Below are 14,292 nucleotides of genomic sequence, written 5' to 3'. Positions count from 1 at the left end.
CAATCTAATAAAACAGCAAAATGGAATGTGAGAGATTAAAATATCAATTTCGATTACGTTTGTATTCTTTACATTTGTCATAAAAATAATCTGCATTATTTATGTAATTGGAAAATTAAAAATAGAAAAACAGGTACTGCAATATTTATGTAACTGGAAAATTAAAAGTGGAAAAACAGGCTAAAATATGCCATTGCATATTTATGCATTTAAAACCTGGTTGTGTAAAAACAAAAAAGTTAATACTAATTTATCCGAGGTGTTGAATCACAGCTCCTCATCGTTTTCTTCTTTTAGCTCTTCTCTCTTTCAAATTTTCAAGCAAAGTATAAGTACTTATTTGTATTTCTCCTTAAAGTGTTCCCACACTTCCTTAAGACTACAAGATGATTGTAGTACCTTGTTATCTGTTTGAAGAAATACGGAGTGGTGTGGCATGGATATTGAACCAGTAAAAAAAAAAATGATACCATCTAACTATTCTAAATTTCACATTTTAGAAAACGCCTTCATATTCAGGACCTCATGTAACTCTCATAACAGTTCCATGAGGTGCTGCCACCCACTTTTACAATAAGAAAAATGTTCAGATAAGAGAAGTTTGTAATTCACAGGGCTACTGAGTATTGAAATCAAAGTATCTTACTCTGTATCTATTAGTCTTTCCTTATAGAGATGGAAAATGGCACCTTTAAGAACAGAAAGGCACAGTCCCCTCAGCATTCAAAGGATAAATCCCACTTGGTCACAGCATATCATCCTTTTTAAAAATTGCTGATTCAATTTGCTAACACTTGTTAAGAATATTTACACCTCTTTCCATGAGGAACATTGGTTTGCAATTTTTTTTTTTCCCTCCAACTGTGATCTGGTGTTTGGTTTGTTTGCTTTGTTTTTGCTGAGGTAGGGCTATTTCATTTTTTATTTTTTACAGTAGCTTATTTTATTGAGGTAAAATATATATGTTTAATTTACCATTTTTACCATTTTTAAATGTACAGTTCAGTGGAAACAGATACAGTTATATTCTTTGTTTCCCTTCATCCCCCCCAAGTTTTGATGTCTACTAATATTCAATTCATAAACTGAGTAGGAAAGTGTTCTCTACTTTTCCAGTTTCTGGAAAAGTTTATGTAGACATGATATTATTTCCTCTTTAAAGGTTTGGTAGAATCTACCAATGAAGCCATCTAGGCCTGGAGTTTTCTTTTTGAGAGGTTTTAAATTATAAATTTTATAATTATAAATTATATTTTTAATAGTTATATTACGATTCAGATTATTTCTTGAGTGGGCTTTAGTAGTTTCTATCTTTTGAGAAATTGATATATTTCATCTAATTTGTCAATTTAATTGGCATATTATCCAAAATATTCTTTTATTTTTTGTATAATCTGGGTAAATGTTCCCTCTTTCTTTCCTGCTGCATTTATTTTCTGACCAGTCTGACTGGAGATTTATTGATACTATTCATCTTTTCAAAGCACTGGTTTTTGGATTTCATTGATCTTCTCTATTGTTTTTCTATTTCATTCCCTTTTGCTCTTTAATATTTGTTCTCTTCCATTTACTTTTAATTTAATTACATTTACTTTTAATTTGAATTTAATTTACTCTTATTTTTCTAGTTTCTTAAGGTGAAACTATAGATGATTGATAGACAATTATTTTTTTTAATAGGGTCTGGCTCCGTCCCCCAGGCTGGGGGACAGCTGGGGTGTAGTGACATAATCTCTGCTTGCTGCAACCTCCACTTCCCCAGCTCAAGCATTCTTCCCACCTCAGCCTGCTGAGTAGCTGGGGACTACAGGCACCCGCCAGCCCCTAGCCCGGCTTCTCCCTCCTTCCCTCCCTCTCTCCCTCCCTTCCTCCCTCCCTTCCTTCCTTCCTTCCTCTCTCTCTTTCTCTTTCCTCTCTCTTTCTCCCTCCCTCCCTCCCTCTCTCCCTCCCTTCCTTCCTTCCTCTCTTTCTCTCTCTCTCTTCTCTCTTCTTTCCTTCCTTCCTTCCTTCTCCTTCCTTCCTTCCTTCCTCTCTCTTTCTCTCTCTCCTCTCTCTCCTTCCTTCCTTCCTTCCTTCCTTCCTTCTCCTTCCTTCCTTCCTTCCTTCCTTCCTTCCTTCCTTCCTTCCTTCCTTCCTTCCTTCCTTCCTTCCTTCCTCCCTCCCTCCCTCCCTCCCTCCCTTCCTTCCTTCCTTCCTTCCTTTCCTGTTCTTCTGGTAGAGACGGGTCTCGCCATGTTGCCCAGGCTGGTCTCAAATCCCTGGGCTCAAGCAATCCTCTTGCCTCAGTCTCCCAAAGTGCTGGGATTACAGGCATGAGCCCTAGTACCTGGCCACTTTTTTCTTCTATAATATAAGCTTTTTTTCTATGAAAAGCTTTAGCTGTATTTTTTTATATTTTGTTTTCATTTTTATTTAGTTCAAAATAATTTAAATTTCCCTTGTGATGTATTATTTGGTTTTAGGCTATTTTGTTTAATTTCTGTTAATTGATTTCTGGTTTAATTCTGTTGTGGTCAGAAAATATACTTTCTGTAATTTGAGTCCTTTTGAGCTTACAGTGACTTATTTTTTAGCCCAAAATAAGGTCTGTCTTGGTAAGTATTCTATAAGCACTTGACAAGAAAATTTTCTGTTATTGCTAAGAAGAGCGTTCTATACATGTTAATGAGGTCAAATTTGTGGTAATGTGGTTCAAATCTTCTGTATTCGTACTGAATTTTCAGACTATTTGTTCTATCAATTACTGAGAAAGAAGTGTTAACATTTCCAACTATCAGCCTGGCACAGTGGCTCACACCTGTAATCCCAGCACTTTGGGAGGCCGAGGTGGGTGGATCACCTGAGGTCAGGAATTTGAGAACAGCCTGACCACCATAACGAAACCCCGTCTCTACTAAAAATACAAAAATTAGCTGGGCATGGTGGTGGGCACCTGTAATCCCAGCTACTTGGGAGACTGAGGCAGGAGAATCACTTGAACCTGGGAGGCAGAGGTTGCAGTGAGCCGAGATCGCACCACTGCACTCCAGATCGCACCACTGCACTCCAGCCTAGGCAACAGAGCAAGACTCTGTCTCAAAAAAAAAAAAAATAATAATAATATAATTTCCAACTATAATTGAGTAATTTTTCTATGTCTCCTTGCAGTTTAGCAGGTTTCGCTACACATATTTTGAAGCACTATTTGTAGGTGCATACATGTAGGGTTATTGTGGCTTCTTGGTGTATTGACCTCTTTATCATTATGAAATGTTCCTCTTAATCTGATTATAGGCAGTAAATAGGGCAATTTCTTTCTCATTTGTTCCCTTTTCCCAGGTATCAAAATTAGTCACTGCCTATTGTCTGTCTCAAAAAAGTTGTTACATATACTTTGTACAGTTTTCCAGTTGTTTAAGGTGATAGGGTAAGTCTGGTTTCTATTACTTTACCATGGGGAAGAAACAGGAGTCCTTTTGGCACTGGTCTGAAAAATGACCAATTTGATTTTAAATCCTGGTGGGATATCATCCTTTCCTTTGAGTTGTGTTTACTGATCCTTGTCCTCCATGATCCTTTTCTTGACTATACACTTTATTGCAGCTAATTTTATTCATAATTAACACTGTGAGAGTCAACAATTGCAACAGGCCCATGAAAAATTGGTTATTAGATACATGAATATCTTCTTTTATAAAATGTTTGTTCAAGTTTTTGATCATTTAGTTGAGTCATTGATATGTAGCAGTCAGGATTCAATAAAAGAAGCAGAACCACTGGGATGCACTTCAAGCTTCAGCATTATAAAGACTGTGGGGCAGATTATCAAGAAAGGAAGAAGGAGGTAAAGTGAGGAATAATAGAACAAGCTGGAACCCACAAGCATGAACTGGGAGCCCCACAGGATGAACTGAAATCCGTGTCAGCTCTTGTTGCCTCTCCTTGGTGTTGTAGTATTCTATAGAAGACAGGGTCCTTTGCTTGAAGCTAAACACAAACATTCGGTTCAGAAATTACAGAGGTTGAAGGAGAACCCACAGGAAGGTGGGGTAGTTAGTTGCAGGCACAAATACTGCCATGTGACAAGATAAGTCAGCAGGTGAGTTAGCATGAGCTACAAAATGACTGCTACTTAGCTTTCTTTCTCAAATCTTCTGCAAGAATATCTCTTGGGGACCATCCTAACCAGAGACACACAGAAAAAGAAATTCTGGGGAATGTAGTTCAGCCTGGCCAAGGTGATACCATAGCAGTGAAGATAATGTTTGGTATCCATTAAAAATAAAATTTAAATTTAAAAAGTGTTAATATTTATAAATAATTAATAACTCTTAATTGTATTTGCAATAAGTCATGATATACATGTTGTATAAGTCCTCCAACTTTACTATCTTCTTTAATATTTTCTTTTTATTTTCTCTATTTTTTCCTCTCTTTGAATCTGTAAACTAGAGTTTTTCTTGTTTTCTAAAGTTGCTTTACCTTTTAAATATATTTTTGAAACTGCTAAACTTTAAAAAATACAGGCTCAGAACTTGATTGGGATTCATTGAACCTATTGATTAATTTGGAAATAGTTTTCATCTTGATGAAATTGAGTCTAACAAGACATAAATATGTTATTTTTCCTCAACTTCCTCCATTTAATTTCCACCAGCAACGTTTTATAGTTTTAAGTGTAGATTTCTTGCATATCTTTTGCTAGATTTATTTTTATTTAATTAAATTAATTAATTAATTAATTAATTTATTATTATTATTTTGAGACAGAGTCTCGCCCTGTCGCCCAGGCTGGAGTGCAATGGCATGATCTCCACTTACTGCAACCTCTGCCTCCCGGGTTCAAGTGATTCTCCTGCCTCAGTCTTCTGAGTAGCTGGGATTACAGGATCATGCCACCACGCCCGGTTAATTTTTGTATTTTTAGTAGAGACGGGATTTCACCATATTAGTCAGGCTCGTCTTGAACTCCTGACCTCGTGATCCACCCCCCTCGGCCTCCCGAAGTGCTGGGATTACAGGCGTGAGCCACTAAGCCTGGCAGTTAGATTTATTTTCAGACTCTAAAAATGTTTGCTGCTATTGGGAATGGAGTATTTTAATTTTAATTTCCACTTATGCATATACACATTTTGGATATGGTCAGTAAATAAAAGAAGAAACAGAGACAAATGATGTTCAATTATAGCTGAAAGTGAGCATCTACATATTATTTCAAATGTGAGGTAGAGTGACTGAAGAGATAATTGTGCATAACTCTGCTGCACAATAATATCAAAATCAATCCTTTTACATTTTAAACACTAACATTTAAATAACATAATGGTAATAATTAAAAATTAAATTAAAATGTTGATTAACATTCCAGATTTATTTTATATGCAAGAAGGGTATTCCTCCATTACAGACTTCAACGGTGGCTTCACCGAAAAGCCACCAGAGTTCAATGCACTTCTTCAATTTCTTCTTCCTTTAACTTACACTTTTCAAAATAACCAAATATAATGCAAAATAAGTAAGCTACATAAATCACGTAATGAGCAATACCAAAGGTAAATTGACAGTGGAGAGACTTAATAGACATCATCTGAATTCATCACAGTTGTGAGTATCAGTACTAATTAACATCATGTGCCTCTGGATTTGAAGAACGGTAAAGGACTTCGCTTCACTTCTGTGGTATTCCTGCCAGAATAACCTGAATATAACTCAGAGGAAATATCAGACAAATTCAAATTGAGGGGGCTGACCTACCTTTTTTTTTTTTTTTTTTTTTTTTTTTGAGACAGAGTCTCAATGTTGTCTCTACGTTGTCTGTATGACAGAGTCTCTATGTTGTCCAGGCTGGAGTGCAGTGGTGCGACCTTGGCTCACTGTAACCTCCACCTCCCGGGTTCAAGCGATTCTCCTGCCTTCCTCTCCCTAGTAGCTGGGATTACAGGCGCGCGCCACCATGCCTGGCTAAGTTTTGTATTTTTAGTGGAGACGGGGTTTCGCCATGTTGGCCAGGCTGGCCTTGAACTGACCTCAAGCGATCCGCCCGCCTCGACCTCCCAAAGTGCTGGGATTACAGGCGTAAGCCACCGCGCCCAGCCCTAGTTTTCCAAATGAGGCATATTTGTGAACACAAAGATGAGAGATACCTTATATTTGTTTTCTTCACTGGCGCAATTCCATGAGGAAAATTCGAGGCACGGGGTTCGAAGACAGGAAGTGAGGCAGCATCGCCAAGACCTGCGTTTTGCTCATAGAAAATATTGCTTACTTTTAGACAAATAAGAATTAATGTCGGGATCCCTGGCACGATGGGAACCCAGTGGCGGTAGAGGTTTGAATGAGCGAGGCATCAGGACAGTCAAGAAGTTTGCACCCTTGTGGTAGGAAATGGGTGATAAGGATTTCCTTGTTAGGTAATTTCACACTGTCAAACCGATGGGTTGATTAAGTTTGCTCACTTGGAGCAAAAAACATTCCGTAGTCGGCAGGATTCGAACCTGCGCGGGGAGACCCCAATGGATTTCTAGTCCATCGCCTTAACCACTCGGCCACGACTACAGCTGTATAATGGCTGACTTGGATATATTGGTGAAATCACGTGTCAGGTGATGGGTGCAAACGTTTGTCTTTGGTGAGTTTTTTGGAAATGCTAAGGTGAAATGAGAATTCTAGGAAAGGAAGTCAGAACATCTTTGGTAATTGAGAGCACTGCAATTAGAGAGAGTCCTCATCGCATAAGCATTAACGTTTCCAGCAAATATCCAGTCAGTCGAATAACATCTGGCGAGCGCCTGCCTGCCCCAGGACCGGCCAGGTTTCTGTACTCGCCATAGCTGGTACCAAACCTAGCTGGTACCAAACCTAGCCGGTACCGACGGGGAGTCATGGCCAACTCTCCCCTAATCCGGGATGTTCGGACTTCCCGGAGCCCAAAGCTCCTCGGTGAATTACAGTGTTCGTAGGGGAATTCCAGGCACGGAATCGCTTCCGCTGATTTGTGTCTTAGGTGGAGGGAGCGAAAAATTATGTAGAAAAGTCTCCTCTGTGTCACTTCGTTGTGACATTGTTAAGTCTTTTAGGCTCAGAATCTGGTTTGAGTTTTGGCCGACAAAGGGGCTTCCCCCGTTGCTCTAAATTTAGTCAATTCAGCAGATTTTCTTTTTCTCCCTCGTACATTTTGACCTTAATATCTCAATAACAGTGTTTTCCTAAGACCTGAGAGTGATTTTGTCTACCCCGCTTATAGAGTCTTAATCTAATTTTCTAAAGAAGAAACAGAGGTAGAGGAAGAGGAGAAAAGGGAGAGTGGGCAGAGGAAGAGAACGATGAGAGGGGTCAATTGTGACATCTGAACGGAGGAGAGGAGAGGGGTGAAGAGAAGAGTGAAGGCAGGGTAAGGGGGAGTGAAGAAATATTGCTTTGCTATGGAAATATTAATAAAATCAACTATAAGAAATCCCATGGTTCAACGAAAGGGAGTCTGCTCTGAGGGGAGTATTAAGCTGAGTTTGGAGTAAGAGAACCAGATTCCATATTTAACTGAGGAGTCTGTTATTTAAACTTCCTTGTTAAAATGAGTGTCAGTCACATAAACCTTTAAAAATCGTGTCAAGTTATGAAATGACTAAATACAAATTTAAAGGAAAATATAAGTTGTGATAGAAGGTGTTTCCACAGTCATATCATGTCCCTTTTATTTGGTCTACACATTTTAACAGGCATATAACATTTTAATTAGATTCCTTCAGAACTCTAGTTTGAAGGGAGTTAAGTACTAAAGAAATAACAGACTTTTCATGCTTAAATCAGCACAAAAGGAAACTTGCTGTGATTAATATTAATATGAACTGAATTTATTGAATCAATTCTTGTTTTGCTTAGAATAAAATGAACAGAGACCTGTGATGGCTTCAATCTTTTTTTTTCTCCTCATTCGTATGTGTGGACCAAAGCATGGCAGAATAGATTCATGTAAAACAAATGAATCAGGGTTCACTTGTAGGAAACAAAACTATTCTAGACATATTAGTTCCAAACTGAAAACAGTCCAAAGTCCATCAACAATAGAAAAGATAAATAGTTGTTTTCCATACAAAGGAACAGTAGAGCAATAAGAATAAAGAATTTAATTACACACAAATTGGAAGGATCTCACAAACATAATATTGAAATGATGCCATACACAAAAGCATACATGCTTTTGTTTATATATACTGTAGCTCAAAACAAGCTAAACAAATCTGTGGTGTTAGAAATCAGGAAGGTGATTGTTGAAGGTGGTTACACTGAGAAAGGCCATGAAGAGACTTGTTGGAGATCGTGGGAATGGTTCTATTTTTCAGTCTGAGTTCTGGGTTCATAGGTGTGTTCACTTTGTGAAAATTTCTTGAGCTGTATAGTTATGGTTTATATACTTTTCTGCATCAACATTGTGTTATAGGTCAATTAAAAATTTACTTAGGCAAGGTGTGGTGGCTTACATATGTAATCCCAGCACTTTGGGAGGCCAAGGTGGGAGGATCACTTGAGGCCAGGCATCCAAGACCAACCTGGGCAACAGCCAACTCTTCCTTCTTCTAAGGGAAATTCTGACATGCAGCGTATTATGGAAATGCTTCAACAGATATTACAGATACATTCTTCTAATTCACCTTTGCGAGCTTTCCCTGTTTCTTTTCCTTCTGCCCCTTTAGAAGGGGATTTTCCAGAGCCTCCAACCCCCCAGCTTCCTTACCTTTGTCTGGCAAAGTTTTCTCAGTGCCTTTCCTGCCACTGGGGGAGGAAAAAAAAAAAAAAAGATAAGAAAATTTGAGGAGCTGGATCTGTTTCCAATTATTCGTGCTTCTTTTGCTCCTAATGCTCAGTTTCCAAATGGTGGCAATAATGTCCAATTTAATGCCTTACAATTTAAATTTTTGAAAGAAATAAAAGCTGCCTTTTCTAACTATGGACCTCAATCTCCTTTTATCCTTGGTCTTCTTGATGCTTTTTCATCAAAAAATTTGATGATTCCTATAGACTGGGAGACTTTGGGGAAGGCTGTTCTTGATCGTTCTCAGTGGTTACAATTGCACAGCTGGTGGATGGACAAGGTGCATGTACAGGCTAGAAAAAATGCTACGTGTGATCCCCCAGGACCCACTGAGGAATAACTCACAGGCACGGGCCAATATGCTACTCTTAATGCTCAGGCTGGCCTAGATGATGTCGCCCTTACTCAAATCAAGACTTTGTTTTTAAGGGCCTGAAATAAGGTAAAAATAGCAGGAAAATCTTCCCTCTCCTTTGTGAAGATTTTACAGGGCACAAATAAACCATATCCAAATTTTGTAGCCCGTCTTCAAGATGCTGTCTTAAAAACTGTGGGTGTTGGCCCTACTTCAAAAATTTTGTTACAAACATTGTCTTTTAAAAATGCTAATGCTGACTGTCAAAAGTTGTTGAGACCATTAAAGGCCAGTGGGGTGAATTTAGATAAATATATTAGAGCTTGTGCTGGTGTTGGAGGGGTTATTTATAATGCTCAATTATTTGCTGGAGCCCTATCTACAGCCTTAAAAAAAATAACAAACAAGGTGTTTGCTTTCAATGTGGTAAACCTAGACATTTCAAGAAAGAATGTCGTAAAAAATTGAACACTTTTATCCCTCAAGGCAGAAAGCTGCCTTCAGAGGTGTGCAAACGTTGTGGCAAAGGTCGACATTGGACAAATGAATGCCGTTCCAAAACTGATAAAAGTGGAAATTTACTGTCTCCTCTCCCGGGAAACGGGAGCTGGGCCCCACAGTCTTGGGGCCCCAACAATTACAATGCAAGCCTACTACAATACCCACTGAGCAATGGCCTACAACATCAAGGAATAAATTCGAGTCCTCCTTAAGGATCCCACACCTTACCCCAGTTTCCCAGCTTTATGCGACAACTAAGCAGAGTGCCGCTACTGACTTAACTATTATTCAGCCTTATACCTTGTCTCCTAATAGAGGAGTATATAAATTAGCTATTGGAGTGTGTGGCCCTTTGCCAAAAGGACATGTAGGACTTTTGTTAGGTCAAAACAACAGTGCTATACGGGGGTTAATGGTGATTCCAGGAATCATTGATCCTGATGTTACTAATGAAATTCTTACTATGGTACAAGTCTCACAATTTATACGCCTAGAGGCAGGGGAGTGTATTGCACAATTACTTTTATTGCCTTTTTTTCCGTTCCTATCTAGGGAGATATCTTGACAGGGAGGGTTCAGTAGCACAAAAAAAAACACTGTTTTTTGGGAAACTTTAGTTTCTGATCAAAAGCCCTTATGTTCATTACACATTAATAAAATAGTTTTTAAAGGGTTAATTAACATGGGGGTGGAGGTGTCTATCATTTGTTTAAATCAGTGGCCTATGCAATGGGAAAAAAAGACAAGTTTCAGTTACACTCACTGGCTGGGTGCTGCTTCTGTGGTTTATCAAAGCGTAGAACCTTTAACCTGTGTCGGTCCTAAAGGTCAACAAGGTCAAGTGTTTTTTTATATTGTTCCTATCAATATTAGTCTTTGGGGACAAGATCTTTTACAACAATTTGGTGCTTTTTTAAACATTCCTCATATTTCTTCAGCTGCCAAAAATATGATGTTCAAAATGGGCTACAATCCTTTAAACTCATAGCCACTGTTCACCAGCGTCAATGTTTATAATTAAAGTGGAAAACTACTGCTCCTGTTTAGGTGAAACAGTAGCCATTATCTAAAGAAAAACTTAGGGCTTTAAAAGAGTTAGTCAAAAAACAATTGGCCGAGGGGCATATAAAGCCAAGTACTTCTGCATGGAATTCCCCTGTCTTTGTCATGTTAAAAAAAAAAAAAAAAGTGAAAAATGACGTTTATTAACTAATCTTAAAACTATAAATGTTTACATTCAACCTAGGGGAAGTTTACAGCCTGGTCTTCCTAATCCTACCCTTATCCCACAAAGTTAAAAATTAATGGTCATAAATCTCAAAGATTGTTTTTTCTCTATTCCATTACAACCTCAAGATTGTAAAAAGTTTGCCTTTACTATTCCTAAATATAATAATGGGCAGCCCCTTCAAAAATATCAGTGGAAGGTTCTTCCCCAGGGTATGCTTAATAGCCCTACTTTATGTCAAAAATTCGTACATAGGACTTTAAATCCTGTAAAAAATCAGTCTCCAACTGTGTAAATTTATCATTTATGGATAATATTTTATTGGCTACCCCTGACGTAACCCTCCAAAATCAAGTTTTTAAGGTTTTACAACAACAGTTAATTCATTATAATTTACAAATATCTCCTAAGAAGGTACAAACTCAGTTCCCCGTTCAATATTTGGGGTATCTATTGGCTAAAAAACAAATCCGCCCACAAAAGGTTCAAATTAGGAGAAATCAACTTGTGACCCTTAATAATTTTCAAAATTGTTGAGAGATACTAATTGACTTTGTCCCATCTTAAATATTCCTACTTATAAATTACAACATTTGTTTGCTACCTTAAAAGGAAATTCAGATTTAAACAGTTCTCAGCAATTATCCCCTACTACAAAAAAAATTGTCTTTTATAAAAAATAAAATTAGTAAAGCTCATCTTAATTATATTATACCCGATCTTCCACTCTCTTTATGTCTTTTTCATACTCCTCATTCACCAACAGCCATCTTACATCAGGATAATAACATTCTAAAGTGGCTATTTTTGACTAATAAAGCCATTAAAAATTTTACCCTTATATTAATAAATTGGCTAAATTAATTATTAAAGGACAACATAAAACTCGTCAATTACTTGGAACTAACCCTATAAAAATTATTACCCAATTATCTAATCAATACATTAAATCTCTACTAAAAACTCATAAAAGATAACAAGTGACTTACACTAAGTGTACTGGTTCCTTTTCTCAACACTATCCCAATCATAGATTATTTACTTTTCTACAACAATATTCTTTCCTGCCCTATAATCCTATTTCTTATACTCCGGTTAAAGGTCCCACCTTTTTTACTAATACTTCTAACAATAAAAAAACTAAATACTGGACATCAAATAATTCAAAAATTTCTCACTATCCATTTAAATCTGTACAACAAAAAAAACTTTTTGCCATTCTTATGGTACTACAAAATTGGCCTCAAACCCCTTATAATATAGTTAGTAATTCCCAATATACTGTATATGTGACTAAGTATATTTCTCAAACTTCTTTACCATTACTCCCAAAAACCCCTTTACAAAAACTATTTTCCTTATTGTTCTTGACTCTTACTTCCTGTACAATCCCCCTTTTTATCACTCATATTCGTTCACATTCAGCTTTACCAGGACCTTTAACTTTTGGTAATAGCCAAATTAATTCTTTACTTGTTGATAATGTCCAACAGACTCAACATAAACATCAATTACATCATACTAACAGTTTAAAATTACAATGGTGATTTTCTATAACACGCCATCAAGCCCAAACTATTGTCAAAACCTGTCCATCTTGTGCTCCTATTATTGCACCCTTTTTAAGTCCAGGTATAAATCCCCAAAACACTCCACAAAATCATATTTAACAAATAAATATAACTTATATTTCTTCTTTTGGTCATTTAAAATATGTTCATCGTACAATTGATACTTAGTCACACTTCCAATGGGCTACACCATTACCCTCTAAAAAAGCTAATTCTGTTATTACTCATTTACTTACTTCCTTTACAGTTATAGAAGTTCCTACTAAATTAAAAACTGACAATGCTCCTACTTATTACTCTCATAAATTGGCTGCCTTCCTCTCTTCCTACCACATTCGTCATTCCACTGGCATTCCATTTAACAGTCAAGGTCAAGCAATTATTAAAAAAGCTAATACTACCTTAAAATTACAACTTTTAAAACAAACAGGGGGAAATGGACGAGATTCCCCAAAACATCAAATTCTGAAAGCTCTTTTTACTTTAAATTTTCTTAACTATTGGCGCCAATTACAGCAATCTACAGCAATAAAACATTTTCAACAACCATTAGAAAAGCCACAAGCTAACAATTTGTGGGTGTACTATCCTTCATTACAAGGCCAATATTTAAAAGGAAAAGTTTTACAGTGGGGTCGAGGTTATGCTCTCGTTCGTACAGGTGCCGGAGATAAGTGGTTCCCATCCCGACGGTTAAAGCAGTGCCATGGCGAAGAGGAGCCGGCCGGAAGACTTCCTGGCAGCATTTCAAAAATTAAATCTAAGTACTCAGAAAACCTTCACCTACGAAACTCGTCAAGCGGAACCCCCGACATAGGGTCAGCTGAAAAAACTTACTCAAGAAGCTGAAGGGGTTGTTCAACAAGCTGGACAGCCCAAAACCTCACTGACCTTATTTCTGGCTATACTAGCTGTAGTGAATTGCCAAATAACAACTGGAGAATTCACATATTGGACTTATATTCCCTTTCCACCCTTATATCAAGGTGTGGCCTAGGGAGACAAAGAAGTTTTAGTATTTACTAATGATACTACTTGGATGCCATCACCTTTTTAAAACCAGGATCCTGAGTTAGACACGGGTACAGTAAACAGTTCATATCAATTTGGGATGGAAGGGTTACCTATATGTCTTGGGAACAGTCCACATTGTTTACATCCTTCTCATGAGGCTTGGGCTGTGCGCTAAAATCATAGTCACATTGCTGCCTTTACTATGATTGTTGTTACTCAGAGTTTTAAATATAATCATATTGCTCTGCTTAATGAAACCTTGCCTACTACATTATCCTTATGTCCTATTCCTGACGTGTCCGGAGGTGTTTCCCAATTAGAGTGGACTAAATGTAGAGAAAGTGGACCACAATTATTATTAGAGGTAAAAGGTAGGAATTACAGATACCTTGTCACTGACTAGAGCGTGCATGGAGATTTTCAGACTAAGTTTAGCCACATTAGCCTACGATGGCATAGAAATAATCACAGCATTTATGCTGATGGTAATGAAACTATTATTTGACATGATGGTGGCTCGTCGCCCCCTATGCCACATTTGGCCAACACCTCACAAATACAAAGTCATATAGGGAAGTTACTAGCTGCTGGTAAACCAATGTCTACTTTTACAGGAAACATGTCCTTAAATATCACTAATCTTTCTAATCCTTTCCATATATCTTTACATCGAAACAGATCTAGATATGTCATTGCTTGTGTTAAAAAAAAACCTTACTTGTTGTTAGCAAGAATCTTTAAATGGGATAATAATACAGGAGTAGTTAACTGTACAGACAATTGTACATTTTTAAGCTGTATAAATACTACTTGGTGGCATAATAATTGGAATGAG

General features: G+C 37.4%; 1 non-coding gene across 1 annotated transcript; it reads right to left on the bottom strand.

Annotated features, from left to right (window-relative positions):
* Nucleotides 1-6,452: 6,452 nt before the first annotated feature.
* TRNAS-AGA (transfer RNA serine (anticodon AGA)) lies at nt 6,453-6,534 on the bottom strand. The gene has a single exon. It is a non-coding gene; the product is annotated as a tRNA-Ser (tRNA).
* Nucleotides 6,535-14,292: the final 7,758 nt, after the last annotated feature.

This window comes from Macaca thibetana, chromosome 4 (assembly GCF_024542745.1).
Source record: "Macaca thibetana thibetana isolate TM-01 chromosome 4, ASM2454274v1, whole genome shotgun sequence".
Classification (NCBI taxonomy): domain Eukaryota; kingdom Metazoa; phylum Chordata; class Mammalia; order Primates; family Cercopithecidae; genus Macaca; species Macaca thibetana.
This window is presented reverse-complemented; position numbering and strand designations above follow the sequence as displayed.